This window comes from Eschscholzia californica, unplaced genomic scaffold (genome assembly GCF_041429995.1).
Source record: "Eschscholzia californica isolate CP2 unplaced genomic scaffold, dmEscCali1.0.p SCAF_1, whole genome shotgun sequence".
In the NCBI taxonomy this organism is placed as follows: Eukaryota; Viridiplantae; Streptophyta; class Magnoliopsida; order Ranunculales; family Papaveraceae; genus Eschscholzia; species Eschscholzia californica.
In genome coordinates this window covers 83,717,214-83,729,759 of record NW_028238198.1, presented here as the reverse complement: position 1 = coordinate 83,729,759, position 12,546 = coordinate 83,717,214, and positions in this window count along the sequence as shown.

Here is a 12,546-nt window from a genome sequence, read left to right as displayed (position 1 = left end):
CAAAAAGAACATGAACTCCCTAGAGATTATCCTTTATGCCCCAAATCCGCGGCCTATTTTTTCTATGGTGAAGGAATAAAACCTGGTGGAAAATCACATATTATTTTACTTAAGATTCGAAAAATACTAAATAGTTTATCAACGTTTTCAAAAGTTAAATATTCATATATGAACTTGAAGATTCTAACAAGATTTAGATCTTTTATCTATGAGGACCGACAAGATCCGAAGGAATGTCATGTACATACAAAAATGTTTCATACAACAGCAAAAATGCATAGTACGTACAAGAACAAACTAAAACAAAAAAAATTAAGAATATGCACATTCGCAAATGGTCCTATATATTTTTTATGTCCTGCGTTTAATTTCTTTTTCTTTTTTGAGATGTTCTTTTACATTTGATTATTATAACACGTACATGGAAAGATAGTCCATATAGTTCTAGCTAGCATAAAGGTGAGAGACACATTTTCCTATTCAAAAATGGGAAAATTGTTCTAGCTAGTATAAAAGGTAGTTGGAATTGAGCGGTGTACATAAAAAATGTGATATAGTTCAACCCATTTTGGGCAAATCACAAATTTGAGGCTGAAAATTGGGTTTCTCTTTTCTTTGCTCCTTAAATCTTGGAGAATGTTTGATATATAAGGGAACTATGTGTATCATTAAAAGCACCATCATCTAATAAAGCAAGGCGATTGGTAAGGGGAGCTGGAGATTGTTGTTGGGGAGCTGTAGTACAAAATCATTTTTTTGTACTACAACTCCCTATACCAATTTGGTATTAGGAGCTATTCTTTTGGATCTGAAATTAATGAAATATAGATGGATTAGAAAAATTATATAATTCAAAAAATTTAAAAAGCTTGATAGTAATTTTTCTTTTCAATTCTTCCTTAAACCCTACATATTTCAATAACAATACCTATCTTTCTTCTCCACAATCAAGTTATACAAGAACCATTACTGATAAGCAACGAGTTCACTCTCTTCTCTATTGGATACTAACGTTTATTATGTCTCACCATATCTATGATGTTGCTTCTTTAATGGAGGAATAACATATTTTTCAATTGAACCAACAACCACCAACTCAATCAAACAATGTTATTATAGATGAAGATCTATCTCAAGATGTAAGAAATTCCCAAGACAAATATTTTCGGTTAAATTTTATTTTTCTTTCTTCCTTCAACTCTAAAAAATTGCCCAAAAAGAGGCAGAACCATTCGGTTCGTTCAGATATTTCCCTGGGGAAATTTTTGAAACATTTCCCCCCAGCTAAGGGAAATTAGGCAAACCAAGGTGAAAACAGTAAGTTTTCCCTAGGGAACCACATGATCATGATATTTTTTTAACAAATTTCCCCCCAGTTGAGGGAAATTAGACAAAAGAGGTGAAAACAGCCTAGGGAACCACATATCCATGATTTCGTCATTGTAATAACGGAACCTCAAAAAATAAAAAAAACTAGGTACATTACTAAAGTTTCTTCCCATTTCTGAAATTTGGTGAATAGTATGATTATATTAGAGATATAACATATCAATTCTATTTACAAAATAGTCACAAAGAGATTCATCAAATTATACTATTGCCAATTTTACTCATAATCTTCATCCCCATCGCTTGAATCGCCGCCATCGATTGAATCACCCTCATCATCTTCGTCTGAGACTTGATTTCCCTTTTCAGCAGAATCTTGATATATGCTTTCGAGGGTGTCTTGCATTTTGTTCATCGATTTCAGACTTATCGGTTTGTTTGTGTCTTCGCCACCACAAGCTTTCCTATCATCTAAAAGTTTACCAATTCGCTTGTTCTGCAAAAACAAACATAAAAATTCTAAGTGCATAACATGTTGTAGTCTACATTTGTTTACAGTACTTGATAAAAGATTTAGCTTACCAAACACGCCTAAGTACCATAGCCAAATCAAAGAACATATTGCAATAACAAGTTTTGAAGCTAACACAACAATCTTAACTATAACAAAAGGGGGAAAACAAATAAGCAACTAATATCATCTTATGACAAATTCTCAGCAAAACCCTAGATGTAAAACTCACTAAAACTTTAAATATAAAACTTACAAAAACCCTAGAAATTAAAAGGGGAAGAAAAACTCACAAGATTTTGGTTGATGTCTTCTTCATTAGAGAAAATACTAGGGAAGAATTAGCCGAAATTTTGTAGTCGATGACCGGAAAAGATTGAAAGAAGTCGGACAGAGATTAGGAGAGACGATTTGAAGAGAGGTCGAGTGGAAGAAGAAGGCACCGTTTTTTTCTTTTCTTTAATTCTGGTATATTTCCATATATTACACTTGAGTCCCTTAAATTCTGAATCTTAGAAGGTCTTTAAAATAATAACTCAAAACTTACATCTCCCTTTACTAATCTTGGCAGCTCCCCAACCATAATAGTTCCCCAACAACAATCCTTAGCTCCCCTTACCATTGGCCTAAAGCAACCTAGAGAGAGAGAGAGAGAGAGAGAGAGAGAGAGAGAGAGAGTAGAGAGAGAGAGAGAGAGAGAGAGAGAGAGAGAGAGAGAGAGTAGAGAGAGAGAGAGAGAGAGAGAGAGAGAGAGAGAGAGTGGGGTGTAAGAAGACAAATAACACAATGGGGTGGGCCATGATAATTGTAGTGATGGTGGTGGCAGCCGGTTGTTTTGAGATGGCAGAAGCTAGTTATTGCTTTCCATATTGTGTTAGCGATTGCCACAAGTACAATAAACCCAAACTAAGTTGCTATTGGGAATGTGGTAAAAAATGTTACAAAGAAACTCATGGAGGAGATGATCAAAAACCATCTTCTCCTACTACTGGCCCCTCTCCCCCTCTCCCCCTCTCCCCCTCTCCCCCTCTCCCTCGCCCACTCAATGTTTGATTGAGGCTCAACCTGATTCATGATGATCTTCAACATTCTTAATACTCCTATATTTGCTCTTTATTCTTTCACCCACTCTCTCTGTCTCTCTCCCTCTCTCTCTCTCTCTACCTCTCTCTATCAATATGTAAGGATAATGTGTTAAATGTTGCTCACTGAATAATGATGGGAAAAATATATTATATCGAATATGTTCATCTATCATGTCTCTTAAGTCTTAATTTTTCTTACTTTTAAGGATTAACGGTTCAAATTTCCACTTTAATTATACCAATGCCGACAGGGCCGGCCCTGACAATTATGTCGCCCGAAGCGAGTTGGGCAATTGTGGCCCCTATACTTTATACCTGTAAATATATACATAAGTCAATATATAATGGTCGACGAAGCCGAAAGAATCATACCCAATAAAGGTGAGTTTTTGGATAATAAGCAACTAACTCCCTGTTATTTATAAGTTATATCTGAGTACAACAGATTGCAATACACATGCACAACAATTTAGCCGATCTTGCAGCCTAAATTAACAGAGATTTACAAAATACTTACTGTGAAAAGGTTGTACCTTTGAATGATGAACACACTCGGGTATACCCAAGTGGAGATGAAGTTTAGCTTGTCTCGGTTGAGAGCCGAGAGGAAGATAGATGTCACTCTCGGGTATAGCAACCGAGAGGTGTTGCTCTCGGGTATAACAGCCGAGAGAGATTGGTTGACAACTCTCGGGTGAAACCGAGAGTGATGTTATGGCTTCTCGGTTATAACCGAGAGTGAAGGATGAAGCTCTCGGTTATAGCCGAGAGAGGTTGATGATGTTCTTGATTGAAGATCGAAAGATGATGATGGCGAGTTGTTGATTGTGTGAGAGAGAGAGATAGGTAAATACCTTGGTTTTATTAACACTACAACTTGTATATTACATTATGCATGGATCTCTTTATATAGTTTTACATTGGAGAAGTTTTAGAAATATAAAACTCTCTAAATTATATCTAATACAACAATCTGAATAGCACTAGGACTCCTAATAATACTAGGAATCCTTTTCCTAACTATAGACTAATCCACTCGGTTTAGCCGAGTGGAGTAGACTTCTAACACTCCCCCTCAAGTTAGAGCGGGAATGGAAGTAACGCCTAACTTGCCAATAATGTTCTTGAACGGTTCTGCCCCAAGTGGCTTTGTGAAGATATCCGCTAACTGATTATCTGAACTGGTGAAGCGCGTGGCAATGACGTTGTCTTTGATCTTTTCACGAACGATGTGGCAATCTATCTCAATGTGTTTGGTACGTTCGTGGAAGACGGGGTTGTCAGCAATGTGGAGAGCAGCCCGATTATCACAGTAAACTGTCATCGGGTCAGAGTGATCAATTCCAAAGTCAAGTAATAAATACTTGAGCCATTGTAATTCACATGTAAGAATGGCTAAAGCTCGATATTCTGCTTCTGCCGAAGATTTGGCAACTGTAGGTTGTTTCTTTGATTTCCAGGAAAGGGGACTGGACCCAATCATTGTAAAATATCCTGTAGTTGATCTACGGGTTGAAGGACAACCAGCCCAATCTGAATCACAGTATCCTGTAATGTGGAGAGAGCTGTTTGCGGATAAGAAGACTCCTTTATCAAGTGTTCCTTTCAAGTATCGTAGTACGCGATGAGCAGCGTCTAGGTGTACTTGACTGGGTGTTTGCATGAATTGACTGAGGTTATTTACTGCAAAAGTTATGTCCGGTCTTGTGACCGTTAGATAAAGTAGTCGACCAATGAGACGACGGTAAATTGACGGATCGGCCAATGGTATCCCGTCGGTTGGAGAGAGTCGGAGTTTTTGTTCCATAGGGAACTCCGAAGGACGTGCAGCGGTTAGTCCAGAATCTTTTAGAATGTCAAGTGCATATTTTCGTTGACATAGAAATATGCCTTGAGAAGAGCGAGATACTTCAATTCCGAGGAAGTATTGTAGGCGGCCCAAATCTTTTAAGGAGAATGCCTTGTTAAGAAATATTTTCAACTGTGAAATAGCATGATCATTATTTCCCGTGATAATTATGTCGTCTACGTAGACGAGGACATAGATTTGAGTGGAGTGAGATCTAAAAGTAAAAAGAGAATAGTCACTTTTAGACTGAGAAAAGCCCCGTTCGATGAGAACGGAGGAAAATTTTGAAAACCATTGTCGAGAGGCCTGTTTGAGGCCATAGAGAGATTTATGGAGACGACATACTTTAGACTCCCCCTGAGATGAAAAACCGGGGGGTAATTTCATGTAAACCTCTTCATGAAGGTCGCCTTGAAGAAAGGCGTTATTGACATCCAATTGATGGAGAGTCCACCCTTTAATGGCGGCGAGAGAGAGAAGGACACGAACAGTAACTAGTTTAGCGACTGGAGCAAAAGTGTCATTGTAATCTAATCCTTCGATTTGGGTGTAGCCTTTGGCTACCAATCGTGCTTTATAGCGTTCAATGGAGCCATCGGATTTGAATTTGATTTTGTATACCCATTTACAACCGATGGGTTTCTTGCCAGGTGGTAAACTTGTAATTGTCCAAGTATTATTTTCTTCTAAGGCCGAAATTTCTTTGGCCATGGCTTCTTTCCAATGAGAGGACTTCATTGCCTGAGTGAAAGAGGTTGGTTCGGTTGTCGTTAAAACCGAAGAGAGAAATTGTTGATGAGAAGTGGAAAACGAGTTGATTGAGAAGTAATTTTCAAGTGGATACTTGATTAAACTCGTGTTGGAACATACATAGTCCGCAAGGTGAGCTGGTGGCCGGCGATCCCTTTTGGGTCGACCGGAGTTCTCGTCGGCCGAATCTGAAGCGGGAGCGACGGTCGGTGATGGAGACGACGAGGAGGCGTCGGAAGGCACCGATGATGAAGGCGCTCCCGGATCAGGGAGCTCTTCGGTGGACTCTGCAGGCACCCCCGAAGGAGGGGTGGTCTGTAGAGAACCCGAAGGAGAACTAGCAGGGGTGTCTGTAGGCACCCCTGTTTCGTCATCCTGTCCAGATTCGACAGGAACAGCAGCTTCATCCGAGCTGCTGTTCGTCGTCTGGACAGTGTCCTTAGGGACGTTGACCGGAAAGTCGAAAGTTCCATTGTCATCAATGGACAGATGTGGCGTCGGGTAATGAGAGGACGGTGCTACCGGAGGAGAAGATGACATCGGAAACCGAGTCTCTACAAACGTTACATCTCGTGAAATAAAAATTCGTTTTGTCGAGATGTCGTAAATACGATATCCTTTCTGTCCATTAGGATAACCAAGAAATATACCGGCGGAAGAGCGGGCATCCATCTTTGTTTTGACCAAAGGAATTCGGGCAAAACAAAGGCAACCAAACACACGAAGGTGGGAAAGATTTGGAGGAGATCCAAGTATGATTTCATGAGGAGACTTACCTTTTAGGTTAGGTGTTGGTAATTTGTTTATCAAATAAACGGCCGTTAACACACATTCCCCCCAAAAAAGGAGAGGAAGATTCGCTTGAAGGCGTATGGAACGGGCCACTTCAAGAATGTGGCGGTGTTTTCGTTCAACCACCCCGTTTTGTTGAGGTGTGTAAGTACAACTACGTTGGTGTACGATTCCTTTATCAATGAACCAATTTTGTAAATATGTATTCATGAATTCGGATCCATTGTCCGATCTTAAGGTTTTGATTTTGCAATTGAATTGCGTGGAGACATAATCAAAAAAACTAGTGATGAATTTGCTAGCACTAGATTTGGAATCCATAAGAAAAATCCAAGTACAACGTGAAAAATCGTCGACGAGGGTTAAAAAATATCTACATCCGGAGGTGGATGGGACCGGAAAAGGTCCCCATACATCCGCATGGACCAACTCAAATATATGAGAGGAAGAAGAAGTACTAAGTGGAAAGGGTAGCCTAGTTTGTTAGAAAGTGGACAAACATCGCACGGTACTTTATTAGATAAAAACTTAAGATTCAAACATGGAAGTTTAGAATTAAAAAATTGAAAACGACTAAAAGATGGATGTCCCAAACGGGAATGCCATAAAAGAAAAGACTCTTGACTAGAACTATCTAAACTTGAAACCGAAAGGATGGGACGCTCCGTGCGAAGGAAGTAAAGATCATCATGAAGACTACCATGCCCAATCTCCGTCCTCGTTGTTCGGTCCTGAAAAACACACAAATTGCGGTCAAATAGGACGGTACAACGAAGTGATTTAGATATTTGAGAAATAGATAAGAGATTAAATTGAAAAGATGGAATATGAAGCACATCTTGTAAATAAAATTTGAATGATGAACACACTCGGGTATACCCAAGTGGAGATGAAGTTTAGCTTGTCTCGGTTGAGAGCCGAGAGGAAGATAGATGTCACTCTCGGGTATAGCAACCGAGAGGTGTTGCTCTCGGGTATAACAGCCGAGAGAGATTGGTTGACAACTCTCGGGTGAAACCGAGAGTGATGTTATGGCTTCTCGGTTATAACCGAGAGTGAAGGATGAAGCTCTCGGTTATAGCCGAGAGAGGTTGATGATGTTCTTGATTGAAGATCGAAAGATGATGATGGCGAGTTGTTGATTGTGTGAGAGAGAGAGATAGGTAAATACCTTGGTTTTATTAACACTACAACTTGTATATGACATTATGCATGGATCTCTTTATATAGTTTTACATTGGAGAAGTTTTAGAAATATAAAACTCTCTAAATTCTATCTAATACAACAATCCTAATAGCACTAGGACTCCTAATAATACTAGGAATCCTTTTCCTAACTATAGACTAATCCACTCGGTTTAGCCGAGTGGAGTAGACTTCTAACACTTACTTTATCAAACCTTTTGACTACTTTATCTAATCTTTTGATTGTCTTTGAATCTTATGATAGACTAAGAAGGCATTTTTTTCGTTGAGAACACAAAAAAGACATTTTTTTGTTGAGAAACACGAAGAAGACATTGGTGATGAGATTCGAACAAATTCATTTTGAACTTAAATTCCATCTTTATGGATAGGACTAGTGACGCGGCTCTTAAATTTTTTATTAATGTAGATAATTTTGTCAAATTTAAATGACAAAAATAGTTAACCTTAGGATTTTTTTTAATTTTAGAAATGTTGTTTCTCTCACGTTTTTAAATGTAAAATCACTAACGTTTGTTTTTTTTGTATGGTAATTATATGAAGAACAACAATACGCTACTATTATTTATGTCACAATTAGTAGTAGGATATATACACTGTGTATCTATATACCCAAGACAGAAACTAAAGAAATATGGACAAAGGTATTAATTAGTATATTTGTGTGCATATAAACACCTGAGTATGAGATACGTGAGATGTATAGAGAGAGATGTGGGGCTGTATACATATACTGAAGAGTGGGACTGTGGGAGACTATGAGAGAGTTGTGGAATGTATAGAGACTGACTTCTGGGGTTTATACGTATAAAGAATATATTGGAGAAAGAGAGAGAGAGAGCTTGAGAGAACCTATCAAAATGGAGTCCACTTCCTGTCCTTATTTTGCTTTTAAGATTGGGCCCACCAATAAAAGTGAGTCACTTTTCTCTTATGTTGGGGGCTTGGGGCTCTCTTGTTTATGAGAAGATAGATAGCACAACCCTGTAATATTCGCGGCCCAGTTCTTCTAAGTTATTCTTCAGGCACCCACACGGAATACCTTGTTTCATTTTTTCTTGTGAGGCCCCCTAAAATTGGTGGCCCAAAGCGAGGCTTTGCTCGCTTTGGGCCAGGGCCGGCTCTGAATGCTGATGATTTATGGTTAAAAGTAGGAAGAATATATGTCTTATGATTTTGACTAAAATATAAGGGTTTGTGGTCTTGTACACTTCCTATGGGACTATATTGTTGATTTGACCCAAAGAGGCCACAAGACGAGCTGTGTATTCACAAAATGTTGCAAAACATTTGCCCCATTTTCATGTTTACCAAACCCTTGTTAAACCTTATACTAATTGACAAAGTTCTTTATATTCAAACTTTGGTTTCTTCGGTGGAGAGGTATACATGGGACAACTCAACCAAAGTGACAAAGTTGTTTATATACTAATTGACAAAGTTGTTTATATTCGAATTTCACAGTCAATTAATCCCTGCAGAGGTTGAGATTAAAACGTGACACTTTGGTTTCTTCCGTGGAGAGATATATATATGGGACAACTCAACCAAAGTGAATTTCACAGTCAATTAATCCCCGCAGAGATTGAGATTAAAACGTGACACTTCAAATAACCTAGACACTTCCATTTCATGTCAATCCCTCTTGTATGTGTTAGGAAAAATAACCTAATTAACTTGTTCAGGAATATGAAGATAAACGATGCGAAAGTAAAAGTAGAGACACCAAGATTATTTAACGTGGCAAAAAACCCCCACCAAACTAGAAGGTAAAAAACCACGTGACCTAGTCCAAAAATCTTCCACTATAATTAAATAATGGGTTACACAACTCTTCACCAAAACTATGGCGGATAAACTGAACAAAGAAACAAAGAAATAGATATTTCCTACTCCTTAAGATTTGAACAAATCCTAGATTACCAAAGGTTGAAGAAGATAACCACAAACTAAATTGCTTCACAAGATTAATAATCTTCTTTTCTTCAAACCAATATTCTGCTCTTTCAATCTCTCTTGAAAGAACTACTTCAGAAATCTCTCTTTCTCTGGCTTCTCTTTGTTCTGGAAGTTGTTTCATCTCTCTTATCTCTCTCTAACCTGAGAAGATATACCTGAGAGGATTCTCTATTAACTCTCCCAACTGGGAGCTCCCAACCGGGAGGATACTCTCTAACCTGAAAGTATGAATAATTTCTTCCCTTTCATTCCCTATTTATAATGATAAATAAGGAGGTATTCTACTAGAAATAGGATTCCTTTTTAGGCTAGAAATAGAAACTTCTATTTCTCCCTAAATAAGAAATAAGGGAAATCCTATTCTAACTAGGAATCCTTTTTATATAAGGAGGGACCCCAACAGTATGTTCCTTGTCTATTTCATTTAATCACTTTTAAATAGTTGAAATGAAAATAAGTAGCAAATTCAAACAAGAAGAAGATAATTTTTCTCAGTCATGGACATCTCTCTCATTTCTCAAACAACAAAAAGTTTCATTTTTCAACAAAAAAAAAACAAAAAGTTTCATTAACATGAAGAAAGGATTTATTGAAAGAATAAAAAAGACAATGGGAGATTAAATATGACCCAAAAGCTAATCTCTATCTTCTCTATCTTCTCTATCTTCTCTATCTTCTCTTTCTCTCTTTCTCTCTTTCTCTCTTTTCTCTTCCATCTCTCTCCTCCCTCCCCTTCTCTCTCCCCCTCCCCTTCTCTCTCCCCATCATCCTCTTGCTTCTTTGGTCAGGTGAAGGGGTTTCCTTTGCCGGAACATCGTCTGAATTTGGGGGAAACCCACACCCTCTCCGATAGGGGCAATATTGAAGCTAGTCACCTTTAGGGGACCAATTTAGTGAGTCAGTCATCTTTAGGGGGCAAAATGGAATTAGCCCTTTTATTTTATAAGAAGAAACCATATCTTATTTTTTTCAAAGTGAAGTATCAGATCTGTTATCCTTTTTATGGTGAAGGAATAAAACCTGGTGAAAAATCATATATTATTTTGTTCAAGATTCGAAAAATATCAAAAATTTGTCCACGTTTTGAAAAGTTAAAGATTCATATATGAGCTTGAAGATTCTAATAAGATTTAGATCTTTTATCTATTAAAATGGACCGAGAAAATTCGAAAGAATGTCATGTACATATAAAAATGTTTCATACAGCAAGAAAAATGCATAGTACGTACAAAAACAAACTAAAAAAAAAAAAAGTTAGAATATCCACATTCATAAATGTCCTATATATTTTTATATGCCCTGCGTTGAAATTATTTTTCTTTTTTGAAATGTTCGTATAATAACAATTTAAAACAAAAAAAGATTAGAATATGCACATTCATAAATGTCCTGTATATTTTTATATGTCCTGCGTTTAAATTCTTTTTCTTTTTTGAAATGTTTTTTTTTTTTTACGTACAAAAACAAACTAAAACAAAAAAAGTTCTTTCATCAAAAAAAGACAAAAAAAAATTATAATATGCACATTCATAAATGTCCTATATATTTTTGGGAGATTTTATAGGGCCCCCTCATTTTTGTTAAAAGGCCTCCCCTCAGTGATAATTTAACAAGTAAAATGGTTCATTGGGAGGCCTTTTAACAAAATTGGGGAGACCTTATAAAATTTCCCTATATTTTTACATGTCCTGCGTTTAAATTCTTAATCTTTTTTAAAATGTTCTTTTACATTTGATAATCATAACAAGTAGTACATGAAAAGATTTTCAACAACAAAAAAAAAAGTACATGAAAAGATGGTCCATATAGTTCTAGCTAGCATAATGGTGAGAGACACACAGAGCCGTGTCTTGAGGGGGCGGGCAGGGCTTTCGCCCTGGGCCCCCCACTATAATGGGGCCCACTCCTCTCATTTTCTATACACTAGACAGGTTAGTTTTTTTCTCCCGGGTTGCTTTGTACATGTGGCATAAATTAAGGACTTTCCTCCAGATTTTTACGCGCGTCAATCAAGGAACTTTCCAACAGACTAGTAGGCTTCCTATTTAATCTCTCTAACTTTCTCTCTCTCTCTAACTTTTCTCTCTCTCACAATTAATACATACGGCTACTTTAGAATAGGAATTTTCCAAATCAAATTAAGATGTCATTGTTCATCAAAAAAAATTAAGATGTCATCCTTCCCACATCCTCTTTCCAGTTGATCTATGACTATATCGTTATATTTATAGGCTTTAATCGATATAACCATTAAAAAAAATTCTTTTTCTTTCAAACTTCATCTTTGAAACTAATTGAGAAATTCTTTTTTAGCTATCTCGCAACCACAGTCTACTTTAATTTGTTCGAGTTTTTCTTACGATATTCATTAATAACAAATTCAACCACCCAAGTATGTATTTTATTAGTTAGTTTTTCATCAAATTTTCAGTACCATGTTTAATAGCTTTAAATATTTTCCAAGATACATTGATAATTAATTACTAAATTATTTGTTATCTTTTTAAGGCCGAATTATTTTGAGTTTTCTTTTTATTTTACGTATAAATTTTTTATATTTTATTTATACACTTAGCAAGAATTTGGCCCCGGGCCTCCAAATTCTCAGACACGGCTCTGGAGACACATTTTCTTATTCAAAAATGAGAAAATTGTTCTAGCTAGCTAGCATAAAAGGTAGTTGGAGTTGAGTGGTGTACATCAAAAGGGTGGTTATATAGTTCAACCCATTTTGGGCAAATCACAAATTTGAGGCTGAAAATTGGGTTTCTCTTCTCTTTGCTCCTTAGATCTTGGAGAATGTTTGCATATATAAGGAAACTATGTTTATCATTAAGAGCACCATCATCTAATAAAGCAACCTAGAGAAAGAGAGAGAGTAGAGAGAGAGAAAGGGGAGAGAGAGAGAGAGAGAGAGAGAGAGAGAGAGAGAGAGAGAGAGATGGGATGTAAGAGGGCAAACAACACAATGGGGTGGGCAATGATGATGGTAGTGATGGTGATGGTAGCAGGTTGTTTTGAGATGACAGAAGCTAGTTATTGCATTATAATTTGTGCTAGAGATT